We start from the raw sequence: 20,097 nt of genomic DNA on the forward strand, positions 1-20,097 counted from the left end.
CACACACAGAGGCATCTGGAATGTTTTGTGGCTTTCACATCTCACCTACTTTCTTTGTATGTTCCTGAAGTAAAATCATCTCTGTTGTGTTGCTGGGGACTATGTTGGTGGCTCAAGTGGTAAAGAATCCACCTTCCAATGCAGGAGAGGCAGGAGATGGGGGTTTGGTCTCTGGGTAGGGAAGATCCCCAGGAGAAGGAAATAGTAAACCACTCTGGAATTCTTGCCTGGGAAAAACCCCATGGACAGAGGAGCCTGGTGGGTTCCAGTCCCTGGGGTCTCAAACAGTCCTTGCTGAAAAAGGGCGAACTTTTGTTTGCTTTGTTTTGGCCATGCCACACAGCTTTCAGGATCTTAGTTCCCCGCCAGGGATCAAATCCTGTGCTCCCTGCAGCGGGAATGTAGAGTCTTAACCACTGGACCCCCAGGGAAGTCCCAGGGGTGAACTTCTTAAGCAAACCAGTACGGAATCAGAAAAAGATTTTTCACACTAGACACAAAGATAAGGAATTGAAATCAATGTAATAAGGGTCTATTACTTTCTAGGGTGAAAGCTATAAGTTGGAGAAAGTTTTTCTTTCTGGCTCCTGTGAAATTATATTTGCTCAGTACATTAGTAATACAAGGCAGGTGGAATGACAGTGTTTTCAATGTACAGAATTCAACTTTTTTAAAGTACTTGGAAACCAGAAACTTGCAGTGGCAAAGATGGGAATACAAACGTTGCCATCGTTCAGTCCATGGTTGAGAGGCTGGCCATCCCATAATATCCCTGGACCACATCACGCGCTTTCTCTTTTCTGCTTGCCTGTCTGGGAAATAAGAATCAAGATAGTATCCACCTCTGGTTGATAAAAGGATAAAATGAGATAACTGTTGTACATCCTGGCCTGGCAACTATGAATACAGAATAAATGCTGCTATTGTTTATCATAGAATCAGTGAGGTAATTACAGATTCTCCTTGCCTGTTCATTCTCACAGGCATCTTATTGACAACATCTTACTTGCTATAGTCTGTTTCGGCATATGTGTAAAGGTAATAAGACAATTTTTGCTATAAATTGGACCATTAATTCACTCCAACTAGACTTCCCTCAAATTAATACTAATTAGTGATGTTTACTTGTAATTTCAGTAGAAGTTAGAGTGATGTTTGCTTTGCAATACCACTGGGAGGGGGAACAAATTATGTTTTTTAAAAGAATAAATGGAGGAAGCCAATATAAAGTGAAGAGGAAATAATGACTTCAAGCATTTATTCAGTCACATTGTGCGCAACTTCTGAACAATAAAAATATCATTTACACTGCACGCCAGGCAGAAGGAAGAGTCTCTGACCTGGTGTACCAAGTAAGGATAGGAAAAACAGAAATATCAGTCTTTTTACTCTCAGTGGAGTATCATGCTCATTAAACAAAAATTAATTTAGAAAATTATATCTCAAATCTGATTCCAAAGTGTTCAGTAATTTGGGTCTGCCCTAACAACATGAGACACGTCCATTATCTGTTTATTTAAGCAAGAAAGCTTAATTTGGGAGGACCTGGGGAGTTGGCTGTTAATATATTGGCCACATAGTTTATTATTTTCAAAAATCATTGATGTTCCATCCCTTCTTATAGTGAAACAATCCAAAGACTCCACCTGTACAGAAATCAGGATTTTCCAAACGTGCCAACTACAAGGGTCACCTATTTAAATACACGTTCCCAGGCAGCTTCAGGGGATCAGCATTTTGAAAAAGTGACTCTAGTCATCAGATAAGCTTGAGCAATACTTCCCAGCTGGAAATACTTCCCATACCCATTCTCAGCCCTGACTTGTACTGGAGTCTCCTAGAGAATATAAAAAGCAACTGAAGGTGCAAGGAACTGAGAGAGTAGCAGCGAAACATATACATTACCATATGTAACATGACAGCTAATGGGAAGTTGCTGTGTAACACAGGGAGCTCAACCAAGAGGGGTGGGATGGTGGGGGTGGGAGGGAGGTTCAAGAGGGAGGGGACATATGGCTGATTTACGTTGTTGCTGGCAGACATCAGCACAACACTGAAAAGCAATTATCCTCCAATTCAAAATAAATTTTAAAAAATGAAAGCAACGATACCCAGGCCCACTCCAGACAAAGTGCATCAGCCAGCCCATATCTGCATCAAAAAAAGAGCTCTGCTGAAGATCAACAAAGAATGCAAGAGACCCCGGTTCAATTCCTGGGTGGGGAAGATCTCCTGGAGAAGGGATAGGCAACCCACTCCGGTATTCTTGGGCTTCCCTGGTAGCTCAGACAGTAAAGAATCTGCCTGCAATTCGGGAGACCTGGGTTTGATCCCTGGGTTGGGAAGATCCCCTGGAGGAGGGCAATGGCAACCCACTCCAGCGCTCGTGCCTGGAGAATCCCCATGGACAGAGTCTGGTGGCCTACAGTCCATGGGGTCTCAAAGAGTTGGATGCAACTCAGCACAGCAACAGAACACATATCTTTCTACCCCAGGAAGGATGGATTTTTGCTCCTCTCTCTCTTCCCATTACTTCACCACCACCAAAAGCAACTCATAGTCTGTCTTTTCAGAGGTCTTCTTCTTTATCCTCTTGGCCATTGGAAGCCAGCTGAAGAGAGAAAGGGTGAGGTAAATCTATCCGTTCAAAAATCATTCATTAAAGCATTTAAACAGTGTACACTGCTCTTACCCAATCAAGTGGCCCGGAAAACTTTAATTGGCAGTTTGTTTCATGTCCCATAATCGAAAACATGAAGGATCACTAGCATTCACATACGTGAATTCATTTAGACAGTTTTCTTTAATTAACGATGAAGACACTACAGTTCTAAGTACCAGACAGAATCAGGGGGGAAAGAAAAACTGAATAATAAGCATAACACTCTAAAGAAAACTTGGAAAAAGTGAATCTAAATAAAAATATAGACCTGGCTGGTACCCATTACATATATACATCATACATATGGTATACACATATATACAGTAAATGTTTTGGTAGCAATACAGACCATGCATTGGTCCTTTTGAACACAGATGAAGTAGCACCAGAGGGAGCGCCACCATCTGAAGATGATAAACCTAACTGCACACACATCAAATGAAAAAATATAGATGTCTTTAATTTGGCCCACCCTGTAGCCAAGAGGTGTAAGGAAAGAACTTTGTAAGAAAATTGGTTCCGGGAACTATATTCTTAAGCCAATAGCAAAATTCTAACAAGAAGAAAAAAAAAAGCACTAAAGATGTTCATACAAATTTTTCTGTTTACTGAATTTGTCCTATCACATGGTATCTTGATTAACACTGAGGAAATTAACAAAAAAACAAAGGGAGAGAGAGATGAATAGCCAAAGTCTGTAATACCAAGATCTCTTGGTGTACACATCACAGATGCCATCAACAAACTAGGAAGACACCTCTCCAGCCATGCCTTATGTTTTTCTAATCATATTAGCTAATTCTAAGCTCTGGATTACTGATAAATTCATTAAAAGTAGGGTCAAACCCCTCCAATATCATTCCACCTCCTCTCAGCAACTAATTTGATGCTTTGGTTACAAGTAGGGAAGAAATTCAATATGCCATCTGACCCATACCTTGTCTGTCCACCCTTAGGAGACTGATTTATAGAGCTGTGGAGGGACCCTCATGATCCTCTCTGGCTTGGCTTTAGAAATGACCAATGGCACCAAGAGCTTAACCCGTTGATGGTCTACTGATTACAAGGCTCTATTTGCCCTCCATGACTAAGCTTACAGAGTGAAAGTCCTTTCTCTTACTGTTGGCAAGGTCCGTCCTATTTCCTCATATCCCTAGAAGCATATGCTTCTTCCTTCCAAATTTCTTAGCAACCTATATAAACGCAGCATTACCTCCAACAAACATAGATGAGGTCCTAGGAACGCTAACTCTCCTGTCAAGTCATTGCAAAGGATCGAGTTTCTATCTGGCCTCCATCCATTCTCCTTCCCATGCCTTCCAGAGCGTCTCATCTTTCCCCAGTCAAGGTCTCAATCTGTGGAGTGTTTCTAGTTTCAGTGTCTCCCCATGTGACAGACCAACCCATAGAGCTCTGCCAAAGCAGCTGGAATACTGTACATTCATCTCATTTTTTGTGGCTTTGTCATCAGTGGATGATGACCTTCCACCCCCCCTCCTCCATTTTGAAACCACCTGTAGTAAATAAAAATCGGTTTTCAACTACTCGGCATACTGCATTCAAGATGCAGGACTGACTGAACAAAACAGGGCTTCAGCATTGCCAAATATTGTTTCTTACGGTTTAGTAAAACTGTTTTAACACTTTAAAGATCCCAGATTTAAAAGACAGCTAGGAGGCAAGCATCAGGGAAAGAAAAGTTAAAAATCTCTACTTTTGGCTGGATGATTTTCAGAAAATTCAGTTTTTGCAGTCAATGTCAGTTCGTCAAGAGAGTCCCTGACCTTTGAAAGTTAGCAAGAAATAGCCACAAATGTAACATCAGTACTGAATTGTCATTATTGACTCAGGTGGTTGATCATTAATGGATTCTCTTCACTTTGAGCTGGTTCTAGGACCTTTTTTGTCCCCCCAGGATAAAGATATCATCAAAGTCATGGAACATATTTGTTCTTTCCACAAAGGAGAATTTTAAAACTCTGCCTAAAGTCTCTAAGAAAGAACACTGTGAAAGGTTGGTGTCATGAAGAAAAAGCCACTAACTTATAGGTTAACCAGAGGCCACTAGAAGTCTCATTAATGTAAGCCCTTGGCTGGCCTACAAATACTTTGAAACGGATAAAAGCCAAGTCTCCCAAATAAGAACTGAACACAAGCACTTAGCAGCTGAAGGTCAACCCCTCACGGAGACAGAGCATGTTTCCCTTAAATACCAGCAACTTCCAGTTTTAAATGGGTGAAGTTTGATACTACCAGCAAACCCAGCTCAGGGACCGCTAGAAACAGCTTAAATAGGAGTGTCTTACCTTTATACTACATGACTCAACAAAACAGATGAGAGGAACAGAAACCAAGAGATGTTTTTTCCCGTCCGGTTCATTTCCTGTTCGCACCGGAAATATGTTAGTAATCCCACATGCAGAGGTACCTTGGTAATACATATTCAAAGTTTAGGTTCCTTGAGAAATAGCCACCTTTATAGGAAAGTGGGTGGGGCTGACTTTGTTCACTGATTATCTCTCCTTGACTACTAATGTCCTCAAGGGAAGAGAGCGGGACAGCTTGCTTCTTTCCTACACAAGCGAGAATACTTGAAAAATAAGAGCTTGACTAAGAAAGTCTTTTTTATGAAAGGATACAAAAACAAAACAGTTTCATATCAGATTTTAAAAATCGGTGGTGTTCTCTCCTGATAGGAAATGATGTCATTCAGCAAGTTCCTTGAAAACAATGGGTTCTTATGACTACAGACCTATTTATCTTAGAAATTGATGAGCATGCAAATGCTTAGAATCTGCAATGGTGAACATTGTACAAGAGTCTGTGAGGTACATGTCATCTGGCTGAATTAACAGTAACACGGGCCTCAGCAGGGGAAGGGGTCCACTGATCTCTACTCCCTTTTGAGTAGAGCTGGGGGTGGGGGTGGGTGTCCCTGACCCATCGATGGGCAGCCACTGCGATGGCCCCCAACCCTGGCCCCTTCCTGGCAACCCCTCCCCCAACCAGGGAGCTCAACCCTTCAGTGAAAGAAAATCTTGCTCCTCTCAACAGCAGGGCTGGGGATTCCTGATAGAGCGTTCACACGGACTCCAGGGGAGCCTGATACTAGACTTAATTCACTGAACTTTTAGGAAGTTTCCTGATCAAAAGATTCAAAACTTTGTAGGCAATTTCTCTTAGTACATACATTGCCATTTCTCTTTCACGAGGAAAAATTCCAAGATGTGTGTACTTTCCAAACAAGAAAAGGATTAACATTTTCACTGCTGGCTAGATGTTTCCCTAGCAGGTCATTATGCTTTGATGTGCTCTCTGCACCCTGGGTTTTATTAACTAATCACACACAGGCCAGTAGCCACCAGGGCGAATGGACCAAATTACATTCGGTTAAATAACGTTACACTGGACGTTCTCAGAAAACATGAGATAGGAGTCTTACAGAAAAGTGACAGTGTAGCCCTGGTCATTGTAAAAAACATGTTCTGGAATTTTAATTTCTGGTTAGAAATGAAAGACAAGTACTCACTTGTCTTACATCTTTCTTGAGACAATGCAGGCAATGAAAGATCCTAACGTGTGCAACAGGAAAAAATATTTGGTGGGAATGGAACCGGAAGTGGGGGAAGGGGGAGAAGAAAAGATCAACAGTCTCTAGTTTATTATGAATAGAAAGAAATTTCCAGAATTTACAAACACCCACATTATTCATTCCAAAGAGAGCTTTTGATTCAAAGGGATCACCCATGTCTCCTCTTTACAGTATATACAAAGGAAGACACTGATTGCCTTTTCTTGTAATTTTGCTTCCATTCAATTGCCAATTTTAAGCTGACACTTGAAAATACCCAGCAGAATATATCCTTCTTCAGTTTCATTAACATGGCCTATTGCCTTACAGAAAAAAAAAAAAAATACAAAAGTAAGATCAATTCTTGTAAGGATCTCAGCTCAACATCAAGGCTATATTACAAGAGATAGTATCAGTAAATAGAACTATACAATTGAGAACCAAAATCTATGGCACTATGATTCTTATTATATTACTTTTCTGAATTACAATCTTAAAACAAGGATCGTACCCTATTCTACTCTTGTTAGCCTTGTTTTAAGCATTTGCTCCACTCTTTACAATAGAACACTGTATACTTCAGTTCCACATCCCCCCCAAAAAAGATGTGCTGTAAGAAAAGTTACATTTTAATTAAAAAAATTACACATATAAATCAAAAACCTATGTTAAATATTTAATACTCTCTCCACCCAACGCAACAGTTCCATAGGAAATAATTTACAATGATGCTCTGTCGTACACGGTTTCAGCAGCAGATGAAATGTGTCTTGTAAATGCAATGAGCGTAAACTCATTCTCTCGTGGCACGGTGGCCCATCAGCTCATGTGGCCAGCTAAGTCCTTAAGGTTGAAGATGAAGTTTATGCAGACTCATTGTTCTGGTGTCACAGTGCTTTTTTTCTTGGCACGATATACAACGTGCAGTTCAGTCAACAAACTCCTGAGGATTGTGTAAAGTAAACAAACTGAAATGGGTGCATCGTACCATCTACTGAGGAGGAAGATGTGAGGTCCTGGTTGTGAATCATGAAATATTTAGAGTCTGGGTACCCATGAGTTAAAGGAGGATTTGCTGAGGTCATTTAGGTCTTCATTCTGAAAAGAAAAATGAAAGAATCCGTCATCATCAGCATCTCAAAACACACGTTCAATCAGTTCTTTAGGGTTTTTCTTTAAAAAGGGACAGTGGGACAGCATGGGATAAACTGAAGTTACAGGCACAAGCAGTACTGAGTACTTCAGAAAAATAAACAAACTGTATTTAACTTCTTTTTTTTCTTTCAAAATGCAAGCGTCTAAAGCAATCACAAAGTCACAATAGTCAATATTAAGTCAGCAAACCAATCGATGTGGTTTGGAGGTTTCGGAGGTTTCAGAGGTTTAGCAACACAAAAACACAGAACACTTTGATGTTCTTGTGATCAAAATAAAAACGTCCACTGCAGCTTTTGTGTAAAACAACTACAAAATATGGTAAGCAGGTTACCGTCAGGCTATGCTTAATCTTCTTTTGATTAAAAGTCAAATGGAGATTTTAGAATTTGAAGTTGCAGGGTTTTCCCATTATAAAATCTGAAATTGGTTTTTAAGTTGACATTAGCTGATAGGAAAATTCTAGATGCAAAAGAATGTCTAAGCAAAAGAGACCTAGTTAATCATTAAATTTAAAAAGGGGGTTCTAATTTAGGTCTAACAGAGATAAGTTATTCTGGCAGAAACACAACATTTCTTCTACACAGTTTAAAAGTCAGATCACAATGAGTGTTACCCATTCCCCTCAGGAGGAGACCCCTTCTCAACCTTATAAAAGTCTCATTCGCTCTCAACATTAGATAGTCCTTCTGAGGGCCTTATTTTTCCCGCATCCAAAAGGTATCTACAGAAACATCAATATTTATAGGATGTCCTGAGCAGGAGGAGGCACAGCAGAGCTAATCAATAAATACCTGTCAAATAAGTAAATGGTTGCATTAAGTACTATCGAGGCTACAATGGTGAATTCTGCTATAGGCTCTGCTTTCCAGAAATTCTATCAAGGAAGGTAAGCTTCATTCACAAATAGAGAGAATGCAAAGTTGAAACAGGGTGAATTCCACAAAAGGTACAATAGGCAAAAAGCTGTTTATCAGTGGTCCCCAATCTCTTTGGCATCAGAGACCAGTTTCATGGAAAACAATTTTTTCCAGGGCTGCAGAGAAAGGATGGTTTTGAAGTGATTCTCATAAGGAGCATCCAACCTAGATCCCTTGCATGCACAGTTCACAGTAGGGTTCACACTCCTATGAGGATCTAGTGCTGCCACTGATCTGATGGCAGGCAGAGTTCAGGCGGTAATGCCAGCAATGGGGAGCAGCTGTAAACACAGATCAAGCTTCCCTGTCTCGCTCATCCATCAGTCACCGCCTGATGTGTGTTCCAGTTCCTAATGGTCTACAGACCAGTAACAGTCCATGGTCCAGGGGTTAGGGACTCCTGCCCTAGATGTACAGAGGAGGGAAGAACATTTCTAGCTGGGAGTGTAAAGGAAGCACCTCACTGACACACTTGGCTTGGTTTGGAAGCCATGGAAGAGTCTGGAGATGTGGCAATGGTGTTTCAGTGCTGGCATGTAGCAGGAACTCACTAAATATGAGTGGAAGGAATGAAAAGGACAAGGCACACTTCCCACGGAGGCCACAGGACACAATAAGCCCCAGGAGGGATGAGCACACAGCCCTGGTCAGGCCAAGTGAGGAAGGTAGTTTTGTCAGAACACGGGATATCTGCAAAGGGGAAAGAGGAGAGACATCTACAAACGTAGGTTGTGTAGATGGTGAGGCACTGTGAATGACAGACCAAGACGTCTTTAAATAAGTGAAGGGACCACAAGCACGTGCTTTGTGATACGATCAGCACACAGCAGTAATGATCCATGTCCATGACAAGGACAGCAGCAGACCTGAAAGTCCACACAAGGTAAATGTTGACCAATGCAAAATATTTTTCCCCTCTGCCTCTCGCTCTCCTCTTTGCAGGAGAGTATGGCTGGGACCCAGCAGCATTGATCATCTATAGAACCGCTTTCAGGTAAGCTGAAATTTACCAGATGAGGATTCAAGTTTTACTAAGAGATTTCTGTTCATTTCACAGTATTAACTTCAGCCCTAAATGACAGATAAAGTCTGTGTTTCTACTTACAAATAAAGGCTTGACATGGAGACATCAAGGTAAAAAAACAAACAAACAAAAAAGCACACCAGGCTTATCTCTTTTATTATCAAAGAGACAGGATTTACTTCATGTGGTTGCTACAAGTGAAACAATAACCTAGCCTTTCTAAAACCCCAGAGATCTTACTTACTTTCAAGTTTCTTCTGAACTTATATTGCAATCTATCAAAATGTTCCTACCAGGATATCTATGTACAGCTTAACACAGTTTCATACGTCCTAAAATTAGGTAAGAAGGCCATGTTTTATTAAAAGGCCTGAGACAAACATGCTGCCAATTTAAAAAGTCAAGGGTATGCTTTTGATTTTACATCTGGCTCTTATCCAGAAGAGCTGAATGAACAGCTTAGCACAGGAGCAAACTATAACCAGTTGTGTCATCACACGTGCCAACCTGGATGGATGCACAAGGGTGGAAATTGGGGCCCCTTTGAGGAGAGGAAAAGAAAAATATATGGTCCCTGGAGGCTGAAATCTATTGCTGTGGACCACACACACATACCCTTGCACCCCTGAAACCATCCTAGTAATTTTCCACAAGCAGTATGTTCAAAGGGCAGGAAATCAAAGGATATATCAATTCCATCATATACTGCCCCCTCCAAAAAATTTCAGCATACTACTTTTCAAAGCCTTTATCATAAATCCTGATCTACACAGGCCTCAGTCACTAATGCTATCTACCAGTGCTAGCTAGTCTAGGAATAAGGTAAGAAAGTGGTAGGTAAGGCTCACATGGAGGGGATAGGAACAGAAGCTATCAATAAGCAAGAGAGGAAAATTTAAAGGGACAGTCTGAAGTTTGCCCACTGTTTATTTTTGTGCAAGGGTGTGTGTGTGTCCTTACATAAAGTTTAGCTACTGAGTAAACAAGACAGATTTTTCACAAAGATCCTCAGTGAGGACTCTTGCACACAGCCACCTCAGATCTGCATACTTATTCCAAGCATGCAGCATTGTTCAAAGCATTTTTGGAATGCCTTCTTCAAGTCCCCTTTCTTTCTTGCAACTGCCTTCTCAGCTTTGGGCATACCCTTTTGAATGGTCTCTATAGCAGCCAGTTTGGCCCTTGGAGGGCACATCTGATCTTTGGAGACAGTCAAAAAGCTTTGAGACCCAAATATGGTGAATAAAAGAGCTGATTAAGCTGGGTAATGGTTCCCAGTGAGGTTTTATCTAAAGCCAAAGAACTCCAAAACTAAAGTTCCAAAAACATCACTGTAGAGTTTTGTTGGAAAGAACTGTCCTAACTTTACAGACAGACCTTCGCAGATGCCTCATGGGACTTCAGTTTATCTGTCTATATGCCTACCACTACACACTTGCAATCCATAAGGGCTGAGCTTAAATAAAGCAACCCACTTGAAGAAGGGTAACCATGCAAATTTATTTGCATGCATGGCATGATATAGTGACTAAACGACCAAAATAGACATCTATGAATGTATATTCATACATTTTCGCAACTTGGAAATACACCCATCCATTCTAAGCTCCCAAGTCATTAAATGCAATAAACATCTGTTGAGTGACACAAATACAACGGTAAAGACTGTAATACATACTGAAAAAGAAGACATGGGTAATGTGTGTTTAATGCACTTTATATATACAATTTCAAGACTCCCAATCAACCACACAAGGCAAACATTGCTAGGATGTTTTACAAAAACTCATTTGTAGCACTCATAAACTGGAAACAAGAAAAAGCAAAACAAATCCTTGGAGAAGAACTGTGCAAATATCAAATGGTGATGTTCCTGTGATATATTCTCTCGAGTTACATCACTGGGGAATAACTTTTGAACCCAGAAATACGATGCACCTGTCACAAGATTTAGTGCAGGAAATTACATTTTGACAAAAATTTCATCACCACATCAGCATCTATGGTCCACATGTGTCTTCTCACAGGATAAAATACGCCTAATCCTGTTGGCAGTAATGAAAAATGTAATTTTTAAAGCATTATCAAATAAGTCAACACTTGACTATGCTACTTGAGACCTATGGATTATTGCATTATTGTATCCAGTAGGAATTTACATCTCCTGGACTCGACCCACTTAAACTCTGCTGGCTAGAGCTGAAAAACAAATAAAGCTTCTGCTTCCTTTCACACTGTCTCAGCCTACTGATTAGTCTCCACTGGGTGAGCAGCTGAAACAGCATACAGTTATGATATAAGCACAAAAGAAGGATCTGCTCCTTTTCAGCAATGCATTTTTAGCCAAACCCACTGTCTAAAAGTTTTTCTCTTGTATTTAAACACCTTGAAACTCCCTGCCAACTTGTTAAGTGCAACATAGTTGAAATACCTGGTTAGAACATCATTTTCTCCTTTACTAAGAAAACAGGAGTAAAAATATTGTAAGTTGCTGGGCTGTTGTCATGCACTAAAATGTAGCCAGAAAGAAACTCTTCCTCATCCAACTATGGCTGGAAAAAAAAAAAAAACTATAGTAATGACTTTTCTTCAATGGAAATCATTGTTTGAGATCTTACACTGTAGACTCAACTAGAAAAATTCATATAAATAAATTCTTCCACTTGAAGAAATGTGTCACACAGCATATTTCTCTTTCACTTAACATAAACAGCTGTGACTGAAAACAAAAAAACCTTCAGCATAATAAAGAAAATTTATAAGAGACAGTAAATGTAAGGAAGGTATAAACATAATTCATTATAATTATTATAATTCCTGTCACCTAAGGAAAACTACTATTTAGCTATGGTTCTGATTTTACTATTTACTTAAAATTTTTGAACTTTTAATATTCTATATCTAATGTCAAAGATGTTTAAGTAGCGAAGAAGATAATGCTTTAATAGATTTAATATTAACATCTTCCCCATTCTGAAAAATCTGTAATAAGATAAAATGTTAACCAACTTTTTAAACCTTCTTGGTATTTTAACCCCTTTCCCATCCTCCCAATTCATTGTGTATGGGGAGAAGTATGATAATTTAAAAGCAGGAAAAAAAAAAAACAAAAAAACCTCTGGCTTCTTGAGTTTGTTTTCCAAATGCCTAAGTCCTTAAGGAAATGGCACAGGTAAAGTATTTAGAAAAATTGGTGGGGGCATAGGGGAACTCCTTTCAGAGGAGAAGATTACCTTTGATTGGGATTAGAAAAAGAAAGAAGGTGGAAGGGATGTGAGAGCAGAGAGGTTGGTGGAGAGCTCTTTACCTTGCAGGATGCTGAACATGGCACCGGTGATATTTCTCTATATCCTGTCTTCCCAGGTTTGTTAATTTCTTTTTCACACAGTTATATTCAATTGTGTACTATTAACCATGACCACAGTTCATTTCTTCGGCTACCCCACTGATGCTCATGCAATTAATTCACAGTCACGTACGGATATGAGAGTTGGACCATAAAGAAGGCTGAGCACCGAAGAATTGATGCTTCTGAAGTGTGGCGCTGGAGAAGACTCTCGAGAGTCCCGTGGACAGCAAACAGATCAAACCAGTCAACTCTAAAGGAAACCAACCCTGAATATTCATTGGAAGGACTGAAGCTGAAGCTCCAATACTTTGGCCACCTGATGCAAAAGAGCCGACTCATTGGAAAAGACTCTGATGCTGGGAAAGATTAAGGCCAGAAGGACAAGGGGACAACAGAGGATGAGATGGTTTAATGCCATCACTGACTCAATGGACATGAGTTAGAGCAAACTCCAGGAGATGGTAAAGGGCAGGGAATCCTGGTGTGCTTCCATGGGGTCACATGGGGTCACAAAGAGTGGGACACAACTGAACAACAACACATGGCCAATTTAAAGCTGACCAAGCCTTCTAGAATGCTTCTGTATAATAAAACACCTTAGAAAACACTGCAAAATTACTGTTTTTAAGTGTACCTGAAACCTGAAAAACAGACCCAGTAGTTCTTTTTTAAACCATCAGCATCAAATACATTTATAGTCCTGGTAGTGTACCATGTAGTCTCAGATGGATAAGAAAGAGCAGGGATCTATCTGATGGACTGTGTGAAAGCCCTTATGCAAGGAATTTCCTGGCTCAGAGTTTGGCCTGTATGTGCACTTGATGGTAGCATCTAAGGCGGAAGCAGAGTTACCAGCCCAGCTACCCAAGGAACAGAGAATTAAATCCAGACAGCTTCAAGTTTCGGCCAGGGGGACTGTCTCTCTGCTTTTCACAAGGTACCACTGGAAGTGTGCAAGCAACCTGAGACTTTGGGAAAAGACAGATCTAAGTAGTGAAAAAACATTCTCTTTTAAAGCCTCTGACCATAATCACCAAAAAGAAGAAAAAAAAAAAAAATCAAATAAGGATTGAACTCAAGAAGTCAAGTCGGAAGTAAGACCCAAGGTATTTGCTACTTTATGTTGAAAGGAGACAGCCATTTTAGCTAAAGAAAGGCAACCAACATCTTTCAAAATAGGCCAGAAGTGAGCTGGAAAGACTTGGTTTCATGGTCTTAAATGGCAAAGGGTAACCGACCGGCCAAGCCAGTGCTTTAATGGAGCTGCTTAAATAGCAGTTTTGCCCAGTGCGAGTCACATGGGGGAGGGCTGGTGAAAATAACACGGTTGCTGGCCAGCCCTTCCATGGCGCAGAGTTGCCAAGGAAAGAAATTCAGGGAGAGCTGCCAACATGTGAGAGGCCATCTCACTCCAGCTTCCCTTTTGTCCCAGGGATAGACCTTCTGGCAGGGCTGGTGACTTCAGGAGACCACCAATGAAGACAGGCACACGTATTATGCACAGGAAAGAAGAGAGGGAGGGACCAAGACACTGCCCATCACGCCTGTGGGCTCCTGCTGTGGTCCAGCCGGCTGATGCTGTCAGTAGCGTGGATTTCTCCTTCCCCAGCAACACAGGGGCAGAAGACGAAGGGGCTGAAAACTTTTCAAGAAGGCTAGGGAGCTATGGAGAAGACGATTTAAACAACAACAACATATGGTCTTCAACCATGAAAAGTACTCCATCAACGATCTACTAAGGAAATCTGAATAAATACTCAGAAATTTTTGAAGCCAAAGACTAATCACTTCAGTTACTAACCATATTTTCTTAAAGACGGAGCATGCTGATAAAGCCAAACGTAATTAAAACATAAAGCAAAGGGGGTGTCAACACCCTAATAGTCTCCCCCACTAAATGTGAACCCAAATGCCTCAAATCTCTCTTCTGCCAAAATTCTAATCTATCCCCATGTAGTAATACATGAAAATCAAAGCAGAGGAAGTCAGAGAAACAATCCCTCTAACATTTCAAGTCAGATCACCTGTGCTGGGGGACAGGAAGTTTTCATTTTCACAGAGCTCAACTGAAATAAACCTGTTACTTGAAGACATGAAAATAATATGATCTCATCTTCCCTGCCTGAGGAAGAAGGTCATAAAAGTTGCTTTCTTCCGCTTTCATGGGAGCTCTTTCTGCAGTATATTCTCCCCAACAGGAATTACAATTGCACCTCTGAGGTTTATATTGTAATTTCATACCAGTTTTGTTTGTTTGTCTGTTTGTGTCATGTTCAAAAGTATGGGACATAGCTTTTATTTGGCTCTGATATAAGTCTGTAGACTTAAATGACAATCACTTCATTTACAATGTGGTGTAGAAAGAGTAAAAAAGTGTTTGCAAGACCACTTCTATTAATTAGGCAAAAAGAAAGCAGGTGAACCTCATCCCCTTGCCTTTTTTTTCTGTTAAACACTAAATAGACGTCACAGTCTATGCCCACTCCCTAGAGTCTTCTCATAAACTCAAAGAAAGCAAGCGCCTGAGCGTACCTTCGAGTAATTGTCCGGCTGCTCAGTTGTTCCTTATCAGCCATCATCAGCTTTTCTGTAACAGCCCAGGAACAAGAGTATAGAACAAGCATTCTCACAGACGGCCCTAGGTCTGCAGAGGGCTGAGGCAAGGATCATTAACGTCACTGACATCACTTTTGGCAGCCAGAGAAAAGGGAAAACCTGTGTTTAATCTATTTCCTACTCACCACAAGTTTTAGTCGGAGTCCCCGATAATATGGGTTGCGGTTGACTTTATGGAAGAACTTGGTAATGCAAGAAAAATGTACTGAATTGAACAAGCATCTTTCAAAGGAACCACGAGGTACCACAGCCATGTGGCCCTGATCTCCCTCCTGTAGGTGTTTTGGTCATTAAACTGGCCTAACAGAGAACAGGGCCATTGCCAGCTGGTCCTAGGAAGGTCAAACTCAGTAGAGGACTTTCCCTACTACACTCATCTGATTAACATCTCCTGAAACACATCATTGTAAATCACAAGTAAAAAGGATTTAGCCTTTGTCTTCCTTCTTTTTGCTTTGAGTTTATCAAGGGGAAGTGTTAGGGAGAATTCATCTGGGATTTTTGGCAGTTAAGTATGCGTGAGCATGCTCAGTTACTCAGTCATGTCGGACTCTCTGTGACCCCAGGGACTGGAGCCCGCCAGATCCCTCTGCCCGTGGGATCTCCCACGCAAGAATACTGGAGTGGGTTGCATTTCCTTCTCCAGGGGATCTTCCCAACACAGGGACGGAACTCGCCTCTCCTGCACCTCCTTCATTGGCAGGCAGATTCGTTACTACTGCACCATGTAGTTAAGTGAGCTATTTTTCTTTTTTGCCTTAAGCAGCCTAAATAATGAAAAAACACTCTCTGAAACCAACTGTTTCCCTTGAGCTGCCGCTACCTGAGTGATATGTGAATACCCTGTAAGCAATCTTGAGTTCTAAAATGTAGTTTAGGATACTCCATCCAGAAAGGTTATTTTGAGAATGAAGATAGAGCCATTACACGTTTGTTGCATTTATTTAAAGACTGATCAATTTTAACTCAGGACTTATTTCCAAGTTAAACTTGAAAAAGATTTAAAAAAAAAACCTCAGATTGTACATTCTCTCTTCTGCTTCTCTTCCCTCCATAATTTTGGGCAAGTTATGAACTCTTGTAAACCTCTGTGTTGTCACCCATAACATAGGCTAACAGTGCCCATTCCATAGGGTCATCTCTTGAGGTTCAACAAGATAATACATGAAAAGTTCTCATCACTGTGCCTCACTTCACTTTGACTTTTCACTTTCATGCATTGGAGAAGGAAATGGCAACCCACTCCAGTGTTCTTGCCTGGAGAATCCCAGGGACAGGGGAGCCTGGTGTGCTGCCTTCTATGGGGTCACACAGAGTCGGACATGACTGAAGTGACTTCGCAGCAGTAGCAGCATAATAAGCCCTCAGACATTAACTCTTACTGGTGCTATTCTCATGAAGAACTAGAAATCCTTGGATCTCATATCCCCTCCTGATAACCTGAACACAGAGCAGCCAAAAATGTTCTGGTGGGAGAGGGAAGCAACAGGGAAGCCACAGACCAGATGGCAGCCAAGAACCAAACCTGAAGTCAAGATTAGGAGGTGTCTTGGGAAGACAGAAAAGTTACTTCAGAGAGAAGGTGGGTATGGCAGAAAGGCCAGAACAAAACATAAAAGTAGTAGTAGTAAAACGCAAAATAGGACCTTGTGAGATGAAGTCCTGGATCTTTAGACAAAAAGTCTTGTCTTCAGACAAGACGAAGACCTGCTTACCTACTGAACACAAAGGGAAGAGCTCCACTGAACACTGGGATAAGCAGCACCAACAGGTCTTTGAGCAGCTCTTCAGTGGATGCCATCTCCAGAAATGTCACAGAAAGGCCACTTCTGCTGCTTGCCAGGAAGAAATTAGAAGCTTGAAGATCCCCACCCTATCTAAGTCAGCTAAAGAAAAGATTTATACATGAAAGAATTTACAAAGAGTTCTCATGAAGAGGCTTAAATGGATGTTCACTGGGACTCTTAGGCACTCTCTCCAGGTGCTAAAGCATGTTTCTAATTGTTGGGGAAGGGAATGAGTGGCTGTTGAATCCGAATTCTTTTCCCCAGTCTCTCAACTGAACAGGAGAGTGAGGCCAGTGCTGCTTCGGGAACTTGACGGAAAACCAATTGCTGCCAGGTGCACATGTCTAATTGCTGGCAGCTGGAAAAGGAAGGGACGATATCAGAAAGATGATCTGGACTAATTGATAATGGACACATCAGTCGCATCTCTAAGGTCTTTGAAGCAGTGATGCAGACTTCTAACCAACTGCAAACACCTCTTTATTGTCTTGGATAAGGGGGCAAAACTCATCCAGTGGAAAAGAGGGGCTGACCTTTCATGCACTGACCCCAAGGCTCCTGGTCCTCCACTTTCATCTTTGAAGTCTCACCACCACTGTGCCCATTCTTCCCTCTTTTCTTTCATTATCAGACATCTCAGCCTTGTCATTTTTGACTTGGAAAATGATATTTGCTGAAAATTCCCTACCAGCATGCTGAATTAAGTGCTTCATGCCAGTTCAGGGCTGAACTAGAAGCGTTCTGAAGACAGTTGGGCCAAGTTCTTAATGAAGATGTAGTGACAACTCTTAAGGAATCCTTATGAAGAATATTTATTGGGGGCTCTGAGGTAGTCACAGTCCCAAAGGAAATAAATGGGGTCTGTGAAGGTGATCCCCAGGCCCACTGGAGTACCAGGCAAAAGTCACCTGGACTTTAGCTAAAAGGTACTGGTGGGGCTAAGCCCACTTCTCACGCCTGAGACCTTCTAGCCTCCATGTATTCCATGAAGTCTCTAGAGCAATAATTCTCAATTTGAATGGGCAGGGATAATTGCCCCCCTCAAGGGACACTTAACAATGCCCAGAAACACTTTTGGTTGTCACAGGTGGAGTTTAAGTAAGAGAGAAGCTTATTGATATTTAGTAAGTAGATACTAGAAGTGAAAAGTGTTAGTCACTCAGTTGTGTCCCAGTCTTTGCAATCCTATGGACTGTAGCCTGCCAGGCTCCTCTGTCCATGGAATTTTCCAGACAAGAATATTGGAGGGGCTACCCACTCGCTTCTCCAGGGATCAAACCCCAATTTCCCACACTGTGGGCAGATTCTTTATCATCTCAGCCACCAGGGAAGCCCAAATGGAGACCAGGAATATACCAAGTATCCTAAAGTGCACAGGCCACCTGCGACAAAGAATTGTTGTTATTGTTGTTTAGTCACTCAGCGCGTCTGACTCTTTGCAACTGTGGTCCACCAGGCTCCTCTGTCCATGGGATTCTCCAGGCAAGAACACTGGAGTGAGTTGCCATTTCCTTCTCCAGGAGATCCTCCCAACCCAGGGATCAAACCTGCATCTCTTGCCATTGGCAGGCTGGTTCTTTACCACTGAGTCACCTGGGAAGCCCATAGCAAAGAATCACCTGGCTCCAAATGTCAGTTGAGCTGAGTCTGAGGAAACCTGTTAGGGAAGAATTGGAGGGAAGAAGTCCTCTTGGTTCTAAGGCTTTATTTCTGATTGTCACACCATGACCTGAGTCCCAAGGGCGCCTCCCAATTTATCACTGATGGGAAGTTACCTCTACTGTGTCCTGCAGCCTCATGACCTAGAAGACATCTAGTTAATCTGATTAACCAGCCCTACCCCATGTTTGCCTCTGTCCCTGCTCCAAAGGAAAACAGGAATCTTCTGGATGAAATGAACAAAGGTGACTGAAGAGGGGAGATAAGCAGGATTGCTGAGGCCAAAGCAACAGATCTAGGGAAAGACTATCACGGTGTGATGATGCTCCTCTTGTTCTGACCCACAGGAGAGAGATCAACCCCACAAGGATATGCATCTGAACACTCCCAGTCTGTATCTCCGCCCAGCTGAGCCAGGACCTTCTGTCTGGTCTTGAATGAGTCATTTGATCTCATTTTGCCTCCATAGTACAATGAAGTGGAGAAAACACCTCGTTTTCACAATCACTTGCAAAGCTCCACTAGATAACAAGAGAAGGACATTGTGAAGCAGAAGACAGTTTCCTTATGTGGCTTGTGACTATTAGTCCTGCTCATTGCCCTTCAAATATCTGGGAGGGGAAAAAAAAATTAAGGATTAGGTCCCCTCTATTCCAGAGTTAGTCAACTTTTAAATTAAAGCCACTAACTTTGCTCTCTGAGGGGAGACTCCTAAGTCACAAAACTGTTTCCCACACGTTGTTCTCACTTTATGAAATAAATATCCACCTTGGAAGATGATTTATTACCAAAAAAAAAAAAAAAATAGTCAAAGTACAAGACTGAGATAGAAACAGCAACTGGAATTTCTAAATATAAGATGTGTTCCCAGGAAGACACTTTTAGGTCTGTTTTCCCTCAACTTGAAGAAAAATAACAGAGGAGGTGGAGGAAGGGGGCAGGGCACATGTACCATCATCTGTAAGAGAATTCAGGTTCAAAATTCTAAAATCTAAACCATGAGCAGAAAGAACAAATTGATTTCCAGGTAGTTAAACACAGATTTTTTTCTGATAAAACTTCGTGATAGTAATAAGAACAGATCCTCTTTTCAACACTGGCCCCAGAAGCTGCTAAGGTCCTAAGATACACAAAGAAAACAATAGCTTCTATTCTTTCTTGACTGTAGTCTGAGCTGCTGACAAAATGCCTTCAAAATATAACCGAACCACACAATTTCACCATTACTCTCCACCAGCGACAGGCTATAATTAACACTTAATTAACAGCTCTATGATGAGCTCTGCTGAATTCTGCTCAAAAATTGCCTTACATTTTTTTCCATAAAACCAAGTCACCAGTGGACAATGGCCTA

The 20,097-nt window shown here is 41.4% G+C and overlaps 1 protein-coding gene across 1 annotated transcript in view; it reads right to left on the reverse strand.

The window, feature by feature from the left end:
- Positions 1-6,306: 6,306 nt before the first annotated feature.
- Positions 6,307-20,097, reverse strand: part of IRS1 (insulin receptor substrate 1) — a 62,271-nt gene continuing 48,480 nt past the window's right edge. Inside the window, exon 2 of the mRNA XM_052662287.1 lies at positions 6,307-7,331. The gene's annotated coding sequence lies outside the window, so the exon portion shown is untranslated. The remainder of the gene's footprint in view (positions 7,332-20,097) is intronic.

The sequence above is a fragment of the Budorcas taxicolor genome, chromosome 2 (genome assembly GCF_023091745.1).
Source record: "Budorcas taxicolor isolate Tak-1 chromosome 2, Takin1.1, whole genome shotgun sequence".
Lineage (NCBI taxonomy): Eukaryota > Metazoa > Chordata > Mammalia > Artiodactyla > Bovidae > Budorcas > Budorcas taxicolor.